The sequence below is a fragment of the Phasianus colchicus genome, chromosome 7, assembly GCF_987193195.1.
Source record: "Phasianus colchicus chromosome 7, bPhaCol1.hap1.1, whole genome shotgun sequence".
Lineage (NCBI taxonomy): Eukaryota > Metazoa > Chordata > Aves > Galliformes > Phasianidae > Phasianus > Phasianus colchicus.
In genome coordinates this window covers 2,278,191-2,293,477 of record NC_143442.1, presented here as the reverse complement: position 1 = coordinate 2,293,477, position 15,287 = coordinate 2,278,191, and the positions used below count along the sequence as shown (strand labels likewise).

At 36.8% G+C, this 15,287-nt stretch overlaps 1 protein-coding gene across 13 annotated transcripts in view; it reads left to right on the top strand.

The window, feature by feature from the left end:
• MBD5 (methyl-CpG binding domain protein 5) overlaps positions 1 to 15,287 on the top strand; it is a 128,114-nt gene that overhangs the window by 71,187 nt on the left and 41,640 nt on the right. For 12 of the 13 annotated variants that reach the window (XM_031590770.2, XM_090143487.1, XM_090143486.1 and 9 more), the window contains exons 4-5: positions 2,003 to 2,194; positions 6,469 to 6,526. The gene's annotated coding sequence lies outside the window, so the exon portion shown is untranslated. Of the gene's footprint in view, positions 1 to 2,002; positions 2,195 to 2,257; positions 5,619 to 6,468; positions 6,527 to 15,287 lie in introns of those variants that run through there. The other variant, XM_090143479.1, reaches the window with a different exon arrangement.

The following is a 15,287-nucleotide window of genomic DNA, read 5'->3' as shown; positions in this document are numbered from 1 at the left end:
CTATAGTTTTATTAATAACAAGTAAAAACGTTCCTTTAAAAATAATCATGCAGCTTATGTAAAGAGTAAATTACATACAGAGGAAACATTAAACGTTTGTCATTTCTGCAGTAGGAGAAGAAATTCTTATGTTTAAAGTGTGCCATTTACATGTCAGATTTTAGGATTCAGAATTTCTGAGTGATTTATAAAACACTGACATTCAGGTTCTCAGTAAGCTAAAACCAGCAGCTCAGGCCCATTGCTTGGAGCCTGATAATACAAGTTCTGGGAGAAAGTTGAGTGCTTTGCCATCTCCATTGGATGTACCTGGATGTCTGTACCACGACATCCTTCTCCTTAGCATTATGTTCCAATTTTTCACTTAATCAAATTCAGTGTATTTCAATGGTGTGTAATCAGTATTTAGACCTCCTGCCTTTATAAAGTCACATGGTTCTGTTTGGATTGTTGTAAGCCATTTTAATGAATGGGAAGAGATTTTTTTTTCCCAATAATAGTATTATTTTTTTATTATTATTTTTCATTTTAATCATTTTAATGATATATATGGACTAGGTAATCTGGAAACAAATAACTGCTGTCAAACATTTTCTCTCTAAATAGTTTTCCTTCTAAACAGAGCCTGGAAGGCTCTACTGGGCTGCTGAATTCAGTGCAAAAAGGCAGATTCATTGTTACAGGATGTCATGCCCCAGCTTTGCCCTGAAATTAGGTGCCAGTCAACTGATAGTAAAATTGCAACTACTAATAAAGTCAATAAAGTTGAAGACCAGCCCATCACCAAGAAAGCAAAAAGGATTTCCTTACAGACTTGAATATTTTAAGAATCATAATAAATACCGTGGTATGTGCTACCAGTGTACTTCCTGTGACTTACCTCCTTATACCCAATCATATCACCTATCTGAAATTTTTGTTATATGTTTGTATAATGTGTATGATGTTGTAATGTAAGAGGAAAAGGTTTGTAACAGCAACAAAGACCTTTGCTACAGTGACAGATGTCTTTAAAAGGAGTCCCAAATAAGTGATCTGTAAATCAGAGCAAATTCTTCCGGCTGTCTGTAGGATGCAGAAATTGTTGATGGGTTGTGTTGCATCCATTTCAATGAAAGATGTGTTCATAACTTGGGAAATTGCCTATAAATCTGAATTTGTTAAAAGTGTATTTCTGGTTTCTAGCTGTGCTCTCTTACCGAGTCCTCAGGCTTTCAGGTACAATGCTTTAAAGGCCAACGTCAACTCTTCTAGCTATGTCTTTAACCTAATGAGCTCCAATCCATTTCAGTTCTATAAGAACTAATTAATTGACTTAAAGTCCTGCAAAGGTTGTTAACTCCTTTCAGTGTCAGAGAAATTGAAACTGTTGTGCTCACGTGGAGGGTTACAGATACGTGGTGCTGTTGTTTCCAAAGGAAATGGCTCCACAGAAGCCCAGTGCTTTTGTTTTTAATAGGCAAGTGTTGCTGTGATAACACATGAGCTCTTGGAGCTGGGGCTTCACCTGTGTCTGTATACCTCTGCAGTAGCTCATATACAGTACTGATAGGGCCTTTTACATAACCAAGGTTTTAGAAGAGAGAGACTGCTGCTGTGTTTGTAGTCTATTTATCGTGTAGTATTAGCTGTGGTATTTAACTCTCTAAAGCCTAACTTCTAGCATTACTAGTTAAAGGCTATTAGCATGTGTCAGGACAGCTACAGTTGTCTGAAGACGTGTACTTTGTATTATACAGTTTCATGCTAGTTCTACTGTTATAAAAATCTGAAGCTGATTTTTCTAGAAATCTGCCCATTCCTGTGGACGGTGAACCATCATAATTTGTTAAAAGCTATTTATTTCTTATCAGTTCCAGTCAGAGCCATCCTTGCTTTCCTTAACAGCAAATATTATCTTAATTTTTGCTACAAAGTCATTGGGTAAGGCTTAGGAGGCAATCAAGAGAAATGAAATAAAAACATTAGTGTTTTAGTTTAAATCATTCTACTGTCTCAATAGATGTAACCTGGCGTGCGAGAGTTTCTCACATGAGGGGTGCAATAAGACAAGGAGCCAGCCTCAATGGACATAGCCCATTATCGAGATCTCAACAGGAGAATATCTAAAGCAAATCTCCAAGTGCATCAAGAATTCTAAGAAGACTAAATATCCCCAAGGTAACTAGAAGCAGGACCATGAGGAGTAATGTAGGTGAGTATTCAAAAGTAAATCAGTCCATTTCTTAAGCCAGAGAACTTTTATTTTATTTTGATAGTTTCACTAGTGAGGGTTGTTGTGAAATGTATTTCAAGTCACATAATACAAAAGATTTCAGGCAGCATTAAAAGAAAAAAAGTAACCAGAACAATGGATGTCTTCGACATTTAATGGTGGTAAAGTAGAAAAGTAAGCAATTTGGCAATTTATATCTTTATATGAGATAAACAGTGCACTGATACGTGGACCTTTTTGATAACAGAACAAAGAAGAAAGCGTTCTTGACCTAGATTTAGCAGATTTTCTTGAAACAGCGTACAATGTACAGTGTTCTAATGGTATGAAAAGTATCATTTTGTGGCAGCATGATTCATATGGAGTATTAGTCATGATTGGTAGTAATATATTTTGATATAATTAAACAATAGAAATCTGTTTGTCTGTATCAGAAAATATACAGCAGTTCTTGACCTACATGATATAGTAGTGGCAGAGCATAGCTGCCTTGCCCTGAGCTGAAGGCAAACTTTACAGTAAAGTGCAAAGCATTTGCTCTTATACATTTTCATAATCAAAATATAAGGTTATACCATGTCAACAACCAGCAGATGGAGAAAAAAAATGTCCTAGAAGCTCAAAGAACACAGTAGGAAACTGAGCTATAAATACCAGGCTAATTCCATAGCTTTAAGATTTCTCCAAAGCTTTTTTAAATCCCTCCAGAAAAGACTGAAGAGATCCCTAATCTGAAGTGCCCCACTTGAAGAAATATGTACATTTTTCTTTTTAAATAAAATTATGTTAATCTACAACAGATTGTTTGGTCATCTTAATGAGTCAGTGCAGTATCTGTACTATATCCATTGCTTCAAAATAAGATTCTTAAACACACCAGTACATTTTCATTCTTATCAGTGATTTCTTCTTCAGAGAAAATATAGAATTCTGTCTGATCACCTCTGAACCGATACATGCAGCATTCCCACAGAATACTTGATGACCAGAACTCATTTTGAATCTCTGTTTTTTAGAGAGCTATCCCTTTCAGTTGAGAGATGTAACAGAAGACCAATCTTCTTTGATCAGATTTTGTGAAAATTTGGAGGGCCTGTTCATATCATTTTCCCCATGTATTTGTAAATTGTACCTATGGAATACAACATTGTAGCTGTATTCAGAAATATTTGTTTTTCTGGCTTATGTGCTTAATTCTGTAAATTCCTGAAAGCAGATGTTCAGATTTCCGGGGATATTTCCTAGGATACATCACTGGGTACTGAGCCCCACTTCGACTTTCTGCCACTGAGGTCATCTGATGCAGCTCTGAAAAGATTGTCCAGAGCTTTGTTAACTTCACATTTATGCATCTCCAAGGTCTGAAACCCACAGCTTCTCTGGACCATTGCCAGCAGTTTATTGAGTCATCCTCGATATGAAAGTTTTTCCTTCCATACGTTTATTCAGAATTTTCTGTGTTGCATCTGAGTTTATTGCATGTCCCTGTATAAGAGGAAGATGATTGAAGTGCTTGAAAAATGACAAAGATCGCAAATACTCATTTCTCAAGTGCTGAGAGTTTTTACAAACATCAGTGTCTTTTTTCAGACTCTGTAAGTGTTCACTGTCAGTGAGACCTTAGAATATATTTTGCTGTACTGGACGTGGTCTTTTATGGAAAGTTCTTATTAGTGGGAAGATGAGAAAGCAGAGCAACGAACTAGTGGCAGATTTAAAAAGCGGTCCTTTTAAAGAGCAGCAGGAAGAATGAGGTTTGTTTGTGGTGGGGGGAAAAAAGAGAACACTGTAGGAGGGCCATAAAACTTTAAAAAAGATAAGAATTTTATCAAAAGCAATGGTAGTGGTTGCTGTACAGATTTGAAAAAGAAAAGAGCAGGGAGAAAAGGCAAGTTTAATTTGCACCGAGGATTAAGAGAAAACAGTCCAACTTAGAGAACTTTTTTTGTTACTAGTAATCTTCTTCAAGGTAAATAGTTTAAGGTATATTCTATTTACTTTATTTCCTTACAGCACTTTTAAGAAGAATAAATAACCTTTTTTTTGTAAATAAAATGCTTTGAGTGCTTTGGAAAGTCCACATTTAAAATGAAGTGAGAAATTCAGGTTCAGCAACACTGGGAAGTTTGCCTTTCATTGCCTTAAATTCACACTTCCATTGAGATAGCATGCCAAAGTGTAACTTAAGAACTAAACACTTTTTTTTTTTAAATGCAGGGAGATACTTATTGGTTGAAAATCACATTTTTTAGATTTTTCTGCCAAGAGTCCAGAGTTGATGACACTGATGGCTTTTGTTTGTGGGGGTTTTTGACGGAATATGTTTGTGTTACTGAAGGAATTTCTTTTAATGAAGTTTTAAATTAGAGCTGACCAAATGATTCTTTGCCAGAATGCTTTCCAGTAGCTCACTTTTTGGAGAGTGGTGCCAGAGTATGTTTGATACCTGTTCGGTACAAACCTTCTGCATTTCCTGGGACTCGTAACATTGTTCAAGAATAAAGGTCTGTTTGAGTTTTGAGTTAGGATCTAGCACAGTATATTTTCCTCTGTTTGGGATGAAATAGTGCATTTTCTGGATTCTTCTCTTTTATGGTTGGTTCTTAAACTCTTGGGTGTAATGCCTCCTTATAGGGACACATGGTTTTAAATTCTGGCTGCCTGTGGTCCTTTACCCTCGTTTTTGTTTGCTCTGCTTTAATGAGCTGGTGCAATACTCTTGTCAGGCTTGAATGTGATTCACCCTTTTGTTCATTTCTTTCTGAGGAGACCCAAACCTTTTTATGTCTGGCTTAGGGTTTGTGCAGTTTATTGCACGTGTAGTAAAGTCATGTTTTGTAGTGCACCAAGCAAGCAAAGCTATGGATTGCTGGCAGAGCTCTGTGTTAAACCCAGGGCTGTCATGAGGAGATGCAATAGCAGGCTTTTAGAGTAGTTGGGACCTGGTGTGAGTAATCATGCTCCCCAGGAAGTCTTTGAGGTCCTTTTCAGGCACTAAAACATACCCTACGTTTTTGAGGAGGGAGGAAGAAGGCGCTTAAAGATACAAAAATCCTTTTACGTGAAGTTCATTTGATAGCCTAACTATCCTTTTTTATAGGCACACTATATTGGCTTTTGTTGATAGAAGTCCACGTTAGCAACATTTTACCCTTGTCAAGGTTCCATGGAGGGAAGAGCTGAAAAGAAAGAAGCAGTGGCAAAAGAATTGGATTCTGGAAGTCTTGAAGACTGTTGTGCAGGGCGGTGCTGTAGGCACTTAGTGACAGTGCCAGAATTTTGGCTTTTATTGAAGGTTGCTAACATCAAAACTCCACATTCCCCATCTCTGAGTCTGAAATTACTCATACTTCTTTTCCTAAAATTGTACTTCTGCAAACATACGCAGAGAATTGATTTATAAGTACGTAAAGTCTTTAATCCTAAATATGAAGTTTTAAATCCTAATTTCAAAATTTTAAATTTTGGATGGTGTGAATGACAAAAATACTTCCAAGGAGAGAGTTTCACAACCTGTGTACTGTGGTGGAGAACAGAATGCTTTTTATTATCGTTGGAAGTAAACGTTTCATTTTCTAAGATCCAGACTGTAATCTTCACAGTTAATGGGAGAGTGTAATTTATGCTTACTAAGGTGTCAGTGTGAATATGTCTGAAAATTGCTAGGTAAAATTTCAACCAAAAAATATACAGACATTAACATTTATGTACTTTGCTCATCTTATGAGGCTAAATATACCTTGCCATTCTTAACTGCAAATCTCCAGGCACAGGGATGGTGAGTTGATGAGTCAGAATCCCTAACGAAGCAGCCTGGCGAGGGCAGGGAGGATTGATGTTCTCACCTCTCTCTGGGGCAGGCAGAAGGGGAAGAGGATTTCGGCTTAAGAAACACAAAATCTTACCCAAAACTAACAGCATGTGTACAGTTGAGGACTGTATTGCATTGTTTACCGAGTAAACTTTAATAGAATGTATTTTTAAGAAGTTGTGTGTTAACATTTTTTTAAATACTAGATTATCTTTTCTGTGCTATGTTTTTTTTTTGGAAATGAACTGTGTGCAAAACATGAAGTGGAAGCAGGTATTTGTTTCAGAGGAAAAACAATATTCAAAGCAACCTCTCCATTTCGATGTTCATAAATATGAAGGAATAATTAAGAATCACTTAACATTGAAATTGTAGCATCCTAGGAGGACCATTTTGCTTACTATTGCTTATATTCTCTTTCAACTGGATCTTTGTTTTTCAGCTTGGAATGAACGTGATGATAATATCCACCTTAAATCTAATGCTTAACGAGGAAAAAGGTCAGGCTCTTTTTTTCTGTTCTTTTTTTTTTTTTTAATTTGGTGTCCTACAGTTTATTAATATACTAAAAACATACTTACAAATTGTGTTATTTACTGAATATTTTTTATAGAGCAAGCCTGATAGAAAGTTTTAATATAAGGATAAAGAAGAGTATTTTTCAGTTCAGTAGTATATGCATGAAACAGTAAGTATATGTGACAGAAAGGAGCTGTATAAGGGAAGTTCATGTATACAAATCTTCATAGAGATTTCACTTTAGAATGACAAACCTACAATTAACAGACCTCTTGTGTATCAGTGAAGAAATATTTATCACAGTTTTTGTGGAGTAAAAGCACTGAAAAGGAGTAGAATCACCCACTTGTTTTTTGGTAAATATTCTTAAACTTCTGAGTGATCTTTCAGAAAACAGAGGAGGTCTTTTAACACTGTCTGTCTCATAAATAAAACAGTGGGGGCAAATTCTCAAAATACTCACCCTTTCAGTTAGTGTGTCATTGAAAGGCAGTGAGTAATAATGCATTAATGCTAGAAGGAGATTCATGCATCATCTGGCATGGGTTTGCAGCACAGCAAATTTCAGAGAGGCAGCCTAAGCTTTCAAACAATTGCATTTATGCTCGATACTTCTGGAGTTTGCATTAAGATGCAGGAATAGCTAATTTTTATGGTTTTTTTTTTTTTTTTTAATTATCTTCAAAGTTTTTTTCATGTAGGAAATCACTGAGTAGAAATGCAGAATTCAGTAAACAATTCAGAAAATGGTATTTGGATAAAAAGTTCCATGTGTCTAAAAATAGTGCAGTCCTATGACTTTGGCACAGAAGGCATAATTTACAGGTTTAATTTGCAATCCTGCTACGTTTCTGACATTCTCTTGCACAGAAATTCAGTCTGAATTATTCAGATGATTTAAATATTGCTGTGTCCTGAACTTCAGGTGCCTAACACAAAGGAAGTTTATCTGGTTTATTCGCCATCTGCATTTACATATGGGAGTGAGATTTTCATTTTTGCCATTTCTTTCTTTTTCCACGTCACATTGCACAGCTAATGGAGATTGGAGCTAATCTGAGTAATTGTTACGGCAGGAGATCAAAGCCCTTCACTGTATTTCCAGCAAACTGATTTTTCCATTTTTTGACAATATATAAAAATCAAATTGAATTCTCATGCTCAGGTTTTCAAATGGTTACTTTTAAATATTCTCTCTTTATAAAATTAACTTTTTTTCCTTAGATAACTGTTTCTCTAGCAACCAGTCAATAACATACAGCAAAGCTGTTAACAAGCACTGAACATTTACAGTACTTATTACCTATTTATTTTCTTAATTTCTTTATCAGATAACCTAAGAATGTTCTGCATCAAATGGTCCTGAAGTTCTTAAAATCTCCATTATGAAAACTGTGATGACAGAATTACCTTTAATAACTCCAGATTGTATCTAATCCCAAAACATGGGTATTAAAAGAACCAAATTGTTCTTTGTTGATGTTCTCCGATCTCCTTTCAAAGTGATTTTAACTTTGGCCAGAATAATATATACAATAATATACAAACAATACCTGTAGCTCTATCATTTGATAGGTCTTGGGAGGCCTGACTTCTCTCTTGTAGGCTTATTTTGCAATCATTTTTTTTTTCCTTACTTTGGGTCTGTTATGTTAAATGTCCATTTTAGATTCTTCTAGAGCTTGATGGTTTCATAGGGAACCAACAGGACGTCAGCCACTGTAGAAAAATGAGTTACAACCACGAACAATACCTGAAGCCACAGCGAATTAATACCTTATCTTAAAGCTAACAATTCATTTTTGTTCCAAAATGATACAGAAAAGTGGTAAAGAATTTCACTGACAAAATCAAAACTTTTCTGCAGCAAAATAGATTTTGGAGGCAGATTTTCTTATCCAGCAAGGCCTAAAGGCCAAAACCAAAATGACCATCATAGCTGCAAAACTGATACATTGAGTGTGTGTGGGATGGTATAATTTCTCTTTACATTCAGGAAGGTTGAGTCCTTTAAAATCCTCATTAGGAACGTCTTTCCTCTTTTATGCTATACTTTATTTGGTGCCTTGTTTCAGAATATAAGAAGTAACCAGTTTGTATAGGGTTGATAGAACTTTGCATGTTGAAACACCACCAGTGAGAAATAAATGCACCGATGACTTTTGGTCATTAAAAATCAAAACATAATTAAAAAAACCAAACAAACATTGAGCCTGGATTTGTACTTGCTGAAGATGGACATGCTTTTCGTTAGTTCCTCTTTATATGACAAAATGGATTACTGGAATAATATTTCTTTACTTTCCATTATTAGCATATAAGATAGTAATATTCTGCTTCATTATATACCCTAAAAAAGATTTTGTTGATAGTGGTGGCATAATATTCTTCTCTACAGAATAACTTGGTTCTTCTGTAGCTTACATTCATACCCAATATTAGTTTCAAATTTAAAAATAGAAAAACCTGAATGTTTACATTATTTCAGCTCATAAGAAGGCCTATCACAAACACACAGTTTTGACCTATTTTGCTTGCAAAGAAAGAAATGAATGTGGTGGAAGGCCTGAAAGCATGCTGACTGCTGTATCTTTGGTCTCTACCAAGTGATCGCTGTTACTGAGCAGACAGAGTTGAGATTTAAAAAGAAAAATAATTATTCCCAGCATCTTTTTTGATTGTCATGTAGCTCACTTTAGTTTTTACCAAAACGCTTTCAGAGGTGCTGTATGTATGTGTCCATGCACATGTGTGCTTTCAGAGGTAGTCATCTGTTCTGGAAAAAGATGTGCTTTCTCTCTGCTTTCACTGGAAGTGAAAACCTCAATTGCTGTGATAACACAGTTAAACCTCAGCAGTGAAGGATGTGTCACAGCCCAATCAGCTGCATTTTACCTGTCCTTTAAGCACAGGCAGGATGGGTATCTGATGCAAGGATTACAGCTTGTGATTAGTTAACAGCATGCTGGTGCAAAAGTAGGAGGTTTGTATCATATGCTCTTAGTGATAGCTAGAATCCATGAATGTAAGTCAGGCTCTTTTCCCCATCTAGCCATGATACAGCTGAAGATTGTTTTATTACTGAGATTCCTAGATAGCAGGCCTGAAAGGACTGCTTTGATCATCCAGCCTGGCAGTAAAAGCAGCCACATGCAATAGGGTTGTGTCCTTCTGCATGCAGAATGCAAGTGCCCTAGCTGGGGCACGGCCAGCTCATTAACTGAGGATGCAGAGACGAGTGCATGGCCTGGGCTCTGGAAGTTATTTGCTAATTAATAGCGAATTCTCCCAAATAGCTGTCCTCTTCTAGGGTGGTTAAATTGTTGGGGTCTTCCAATCTTAGAAAAATTGCTGCATCAAAGCCAGTATAAATTAGAATTACATAAACCTTGTACATAATAAAATTGTCTTTCATAAAGCTCAAAATACTGTTGCACCAAAGGTAGTTGGATGGTATAAACTGATTTGGTACTAGGACGATTTAAAGTGCGTGATTTTAGTAAGATCATTCTGTTCAGAACATTTTTCAGGTTGTTGAAATGCAACTCTTTATTTACAAGTAGGATGAAGATATCTTTCTCAAGCCAGAAGACAGAATATATCATTTATACAGTAGTGTTGTACTGCGAGATTCCAATACAGAAAGATAAGTTTGAAGGAAAAAAGATTTCCTTTCTACATTTGGGAGGTTGTAGTAGATTGTTGAGTCACTCACATAAAAAGTCAAGCTTCATAAGGTATTCAATTCTAATTAGTAAGAGAAAGCTTCTTTTCAAAATGTAAAAAACATTCCCAAAAAGCAATGAAACATTTCTGATTAGGTGACATGGGAGAATCCTAGCTAACTCCTTTGATAGACAAACTAATAATTAGCAAATAATAACTAAACAAAACCTTATTTTAACTCTCTGTAGTTTGAAAACAATGCTTTGAAAGAAGCAAAACATTCCTGTTAGTTCTTAAAATCAGTCCAGGAATCTGAGTGCATTTCCATTTCCAAATGTCTTGTAGGTTTTTCTGTGATATAAGGAAAGCCTGGAAAGTGAAAACGGGATTTGTATTTATACTGATTTTGTTCTGTGGATATTCTAAGGGTTTGCAAAACTTTATGCCCAAAATCTGTCACCATCCCATTAGCAAGCATCCAGAGGCAGTCATTTCTCAGGGGTCTGTAAGTAGCCTTTCCCTGTAATACCTGGAATTGTTTAGCATATTTAAAGGGTCATTTAAGAAAAAACTTAGAGAGCATCTTTGCAGTATTAGACTGTCAAAATTTGATTTACTGGTTTTATATCCACTTATTAATAAAGGAAAGGCTGTATTGGTATTCATATCATATGTGATGGATCTGAATCCAGACTATTAGTATCTAATTTAATTTTCTTTAACCTTGTACCAAGTTTTCTGTATTGCCTCAAAAACCGTTAAACATTTTCAGCTGAGTGTGCAATGAGGCTTCCAGAATGCAGCATTCAAAAAAGTGAGACAGATGCATTAAAAATGGAAAACATACTTTCAGTATGTGAAAGTTAAGGGGAAATTTTTCATGGGGGGGGAGATATTTGAGGGATTGGATTGGGGAAACAATTTGGTGTCATTTTACATAGTTCTTCAGTGAAATATTTTTAAGCATATTATAATGAAAGTGGACTGCAAAACAAATCTGAAAGGCATGTTTTGGCGCACAGAAAAAAGGATTAATTGATTTAGATGTGGAAAGTTGTGTTCCTCGTGGTAAGATAACATGAGTTGTCTGGAGTTATTATGAGATTACAGAGAAGAGGTATTTATTACACGGGTTGATGAAAATCAGCCCTTTGGGTAGAATCCAGTGTCCAAAACATTTTGAATCTGCTCCAAAATCCAAATGCTTTCTAAACCAATCTGAAATACTTTGGTTAGAATACTTAGATACTGAAAAGCAAAATGGTGCATCAAAGGAGTGTTTTTCAGCAGTCGGGAGACTCTGGTCTGGTCAGAAGCGTAAAGGGTTGAGTTGTCCATGGGATGCTCTGTTTGGCAGAGCATTGCTGGCCATGCTGATCCCTGCTGGGATTATCATGTCTGTTTGCAATGACAGGACTTTGCAAATCCCACAGAGCAGTTCCACTTCCCTCTGGTTGTCCTCTTATGCTTCAGCTTCTTGTCTAGGCTGTCTTAGCATATAAAACGTTTTATAAATCCAGCCCGTGTCAGCGTTAGGGGGAAAAAGAGCCAGACTCAGACTGTATTAAGTGAGTCTTAACCTCTTTTTCACCGCTGTCTTCCTTAGCTCCATTTTCTTTGTTTGACTGATAACCAGGTATGGGGAAAATGCAGAGGGTGCCTTATGTTAAATCAGATGTGGAGAGGATGAACTCATTTGGGAGAAGTCCGCAGTGTGCTTAACTTTTCAATGGTGTTATGCTGTTAAATAAAGCAACTCAGCACATGAGGGTTAGTGAAGAATTTCTCTACCAGAACATTGGTGGCAATCTATTATTTTTGCAATTTATGCATGACAGAAATAGGCAGTGCTTACCTTATATATGAGACTGCTCCGGAAGTAATGCCTCCTGTGTTATTATGTTGGCCCACATCAGAATAAGACATTGGTGGTATGGCAGCAGAGGTTAAACCTTCCCTGCATATTTTGTTACGTTTTATTGCTGTGTGACAAATGGCAGCAGAGGGGCAGGGCAGTCAGACAAAATGGCACCTGCCATGGAGGTGCATATGAAGCAAAGGTGTGTGTCACTGAATTCTTATATGCAGAAAAAATTGCTCCCATGGACATTCATTGATGCTTGCTGAATTCATATGGAGACCAAACAGTGGGTGAGGCAGTGGGTGGTGCATTTCAACAATGGCAACAGCAAGATGAAAGACAAACCGTGTTCCAGATGTCCATGTATAGTTGTCACTCCACGAAATGAATCATGGAATCATAGAATCACCAAAGTTGGAAACGAGATCTAAGGTCATTCAGTCCGACCGCCCATCTGTCACCAATATTCCCCACAAAACCTCAGTACAACATCTGAATGTTTCTTGAACACCTCCAGGGATGGTTGATCAGCCTATCTGCGTGGGTCAGTGGATTACAACCAGGGGAGGTGAATGTTGGCCTCAGTGTATTGGAAATGATGATGGCAGTGTTGGAATACTGCAGTTTTTGCCACGTGAGTCCCACAGATGCTCACATAGGCACGGAAAAAACACTGTATGCAAGTTTGTCAGGACCTATTAAACAAGGCTGAAGTTTCCTGGATTGCATCATTACCAGTGACAAGATGTGGTGTCACCACTAGGAGCCAGAGTCCAAAATGGCAGTCCATGGAGTGGCAACGTGAATTCCCTGTCAGAGAAAAAGTTGAAGATTCAGCCTTCAATGGGTAAATCGATAAGCACTGCCTTGTGTGATAGGAAATGGTTGATCCTTCTGGATTTCCTGCAACCTGGACAAACCATCAACTCTGTTCACTACATCACGACACTGACTAAGCTGAAGGCTCAAACCTCCAGAAATCAAGCCAGAGTAGAAAAGAATCTTTCTCTTGCAACACAGGCCCCATACCAGTTTGAGGACCATGGAGGACATTGCCAGTCTTGGATGAACTGTCCTACAGCACCCATTGTGTAGTCCAAATTTGGCACCTTCTGACTTCCATCTGTATGGGACAATGAAAGATGGAGAGCAGGAGCAACATTTTCCTAGCAATAACGCATTCTTAGCAGCTGTGAAACTATGGATCACCTCTACTGCTGCAGATTTTTACAAGCACAACTTGCACGCTGCTGTTCATCACTGGTAAAAATGCAGAGCTAATGGTGGTGACTATGTTGAGCATTTTGCAGCTGAGAATTTTCTCTATCCAGTAGTGTTATTGTGTTCCTTTTATCCATTGTCATTTCCATGGAAATAATTAGGAGGCATTGCTTTCAAAGCATCTTTGCTACTTTATTGCCTGCAGTTTGTGGCAATTCATTCAGAACTGTGAAGCAATCTCACTTTATATATATTCATTTATAAATATATTTATATTTTCATATAAATGCATAAAACCATCCTAGTACTCACTGATTAGCTGCGCACTTGCACGGAGCTTCCAGAGAGCCTTAGACTCGTTTTCAACAATTCATTGCACACAGAAACATCAGTAGATCCTCACAGAGCCCCACTTGCACATGGTAAATTGTAAGGTCAAACCCTGTGGTGTGAATAGCAGTGTTCTGTTTTCTCCTAAGTGTTTTGTTTGAAGTATTTTTGTACCTGGGGAAGAATGGATAATGCACATATGTTCTGATTCAGTTTTATATTGCAGGTCGCTTGAGTGTTTGTGTTAGTTTACATTTTTTAGCCTCTAGTATTTCTCAGGCAAAAGTCATGCAAATAATAAATTTGGACGGAAGGTATATGATAGAAGCAGCCATTGTATTCCAGTCCATTGTGCTGAGTAAAAATGTTTGAATATTCTCCGCAGAAGAGACAGCTACATGAATTCTTTTGCTGCTTTTGGTACTGTTTCAAGCTATGGCAGTGTACAGAAAAGTGGTTTATCTGATACGTATTGCGGTGGTGATGGAATGGGATGTTAGCTAATGCGGGGTACTGCAGAACCAGTAGAAATATAGGGTTACTTCAAAGTGTCTCTTGCTGTTTGAGCAAAAAAGAAAGTGATGGCTTTTTTCTCGTAATGGATCCAGTGTAATTGCCCTAAATAGCAACATGAGCCACAGTAAGACTGTGCAAAGAGATTAGCAATGCTCTCTGCGATATGTGCTTCCAGTATTTTATGTATGTATTTTCTGAGTCAGATTTTACTGTATTATAGAAAGCTAATTCTCTGTAAAAAACATTATTTACCTATTTTAGCCTTACATGAGACCTGTAATAGATCTGCCAATACACCATTCAGCAGTAATGCTGAAAGTTAAATTCTGCCTTGCTTTTGATGAAATGTCATCTGTTGCCTTCTTAATCTTTAATCTTTAGATTTCAGCCCTTAACCAAGGGGTATGTGCAGCTGGCTCCTTCCCAGTCCATATTGGTTTTGAAAACATTCTTTTTTATTTAGCATTTTGAAATTTACATTTGTAAGTAGCACATCTAAAGAGAATGTACTGTGTAAGTGTACTCAGAATATTTTTGAGGACTGTCTGTCTCTGTAGACTTCTTCTAGTCTGGAGGGAAGGCTGCTGTTACTGGTAAATGTAGATGTAATGTGTTGTTTATACTGCTGTTGCAGAAACATAGGATCCTTGGACTTAATGTTCCACTTCTATCTTAAAAAACCTCTTCTTACTAAAATCTTTAAGATCTACAGTAACATATACTATGTTTTTTAATGTTAGCATAACACTAGTATTAGGAGTAGAGCAGAACTGACATGCAGTTCCAAATAAAACCCATTAATGTCATTGCTACAATAGTCATCAGTGCCATTTTCTTTTGTGTTCTATAGATCTCTTATATGTACTGTTTACATGAAATATTCCATGTTTGTCTCACCTCAGTAAAACTTCTGGTCTTGAAAATGAAGTCATGTCTACTTGGAAAACTTCTTTGAAGAACAGCAGACTTTGTTTAATCCTGAAATACAGCAACAAAAATCCATTCATATAGTATAATAGCATGGGGGGAAGTTACTATTTATGATAGCAGATTTTTTTCATAGGAATACTGAGATCAGTACAGAAAAACATGAAGATTCTAAAACTAGATTTGATTAGGGAAATCATAATTGCTGACTTTTTCCTGTT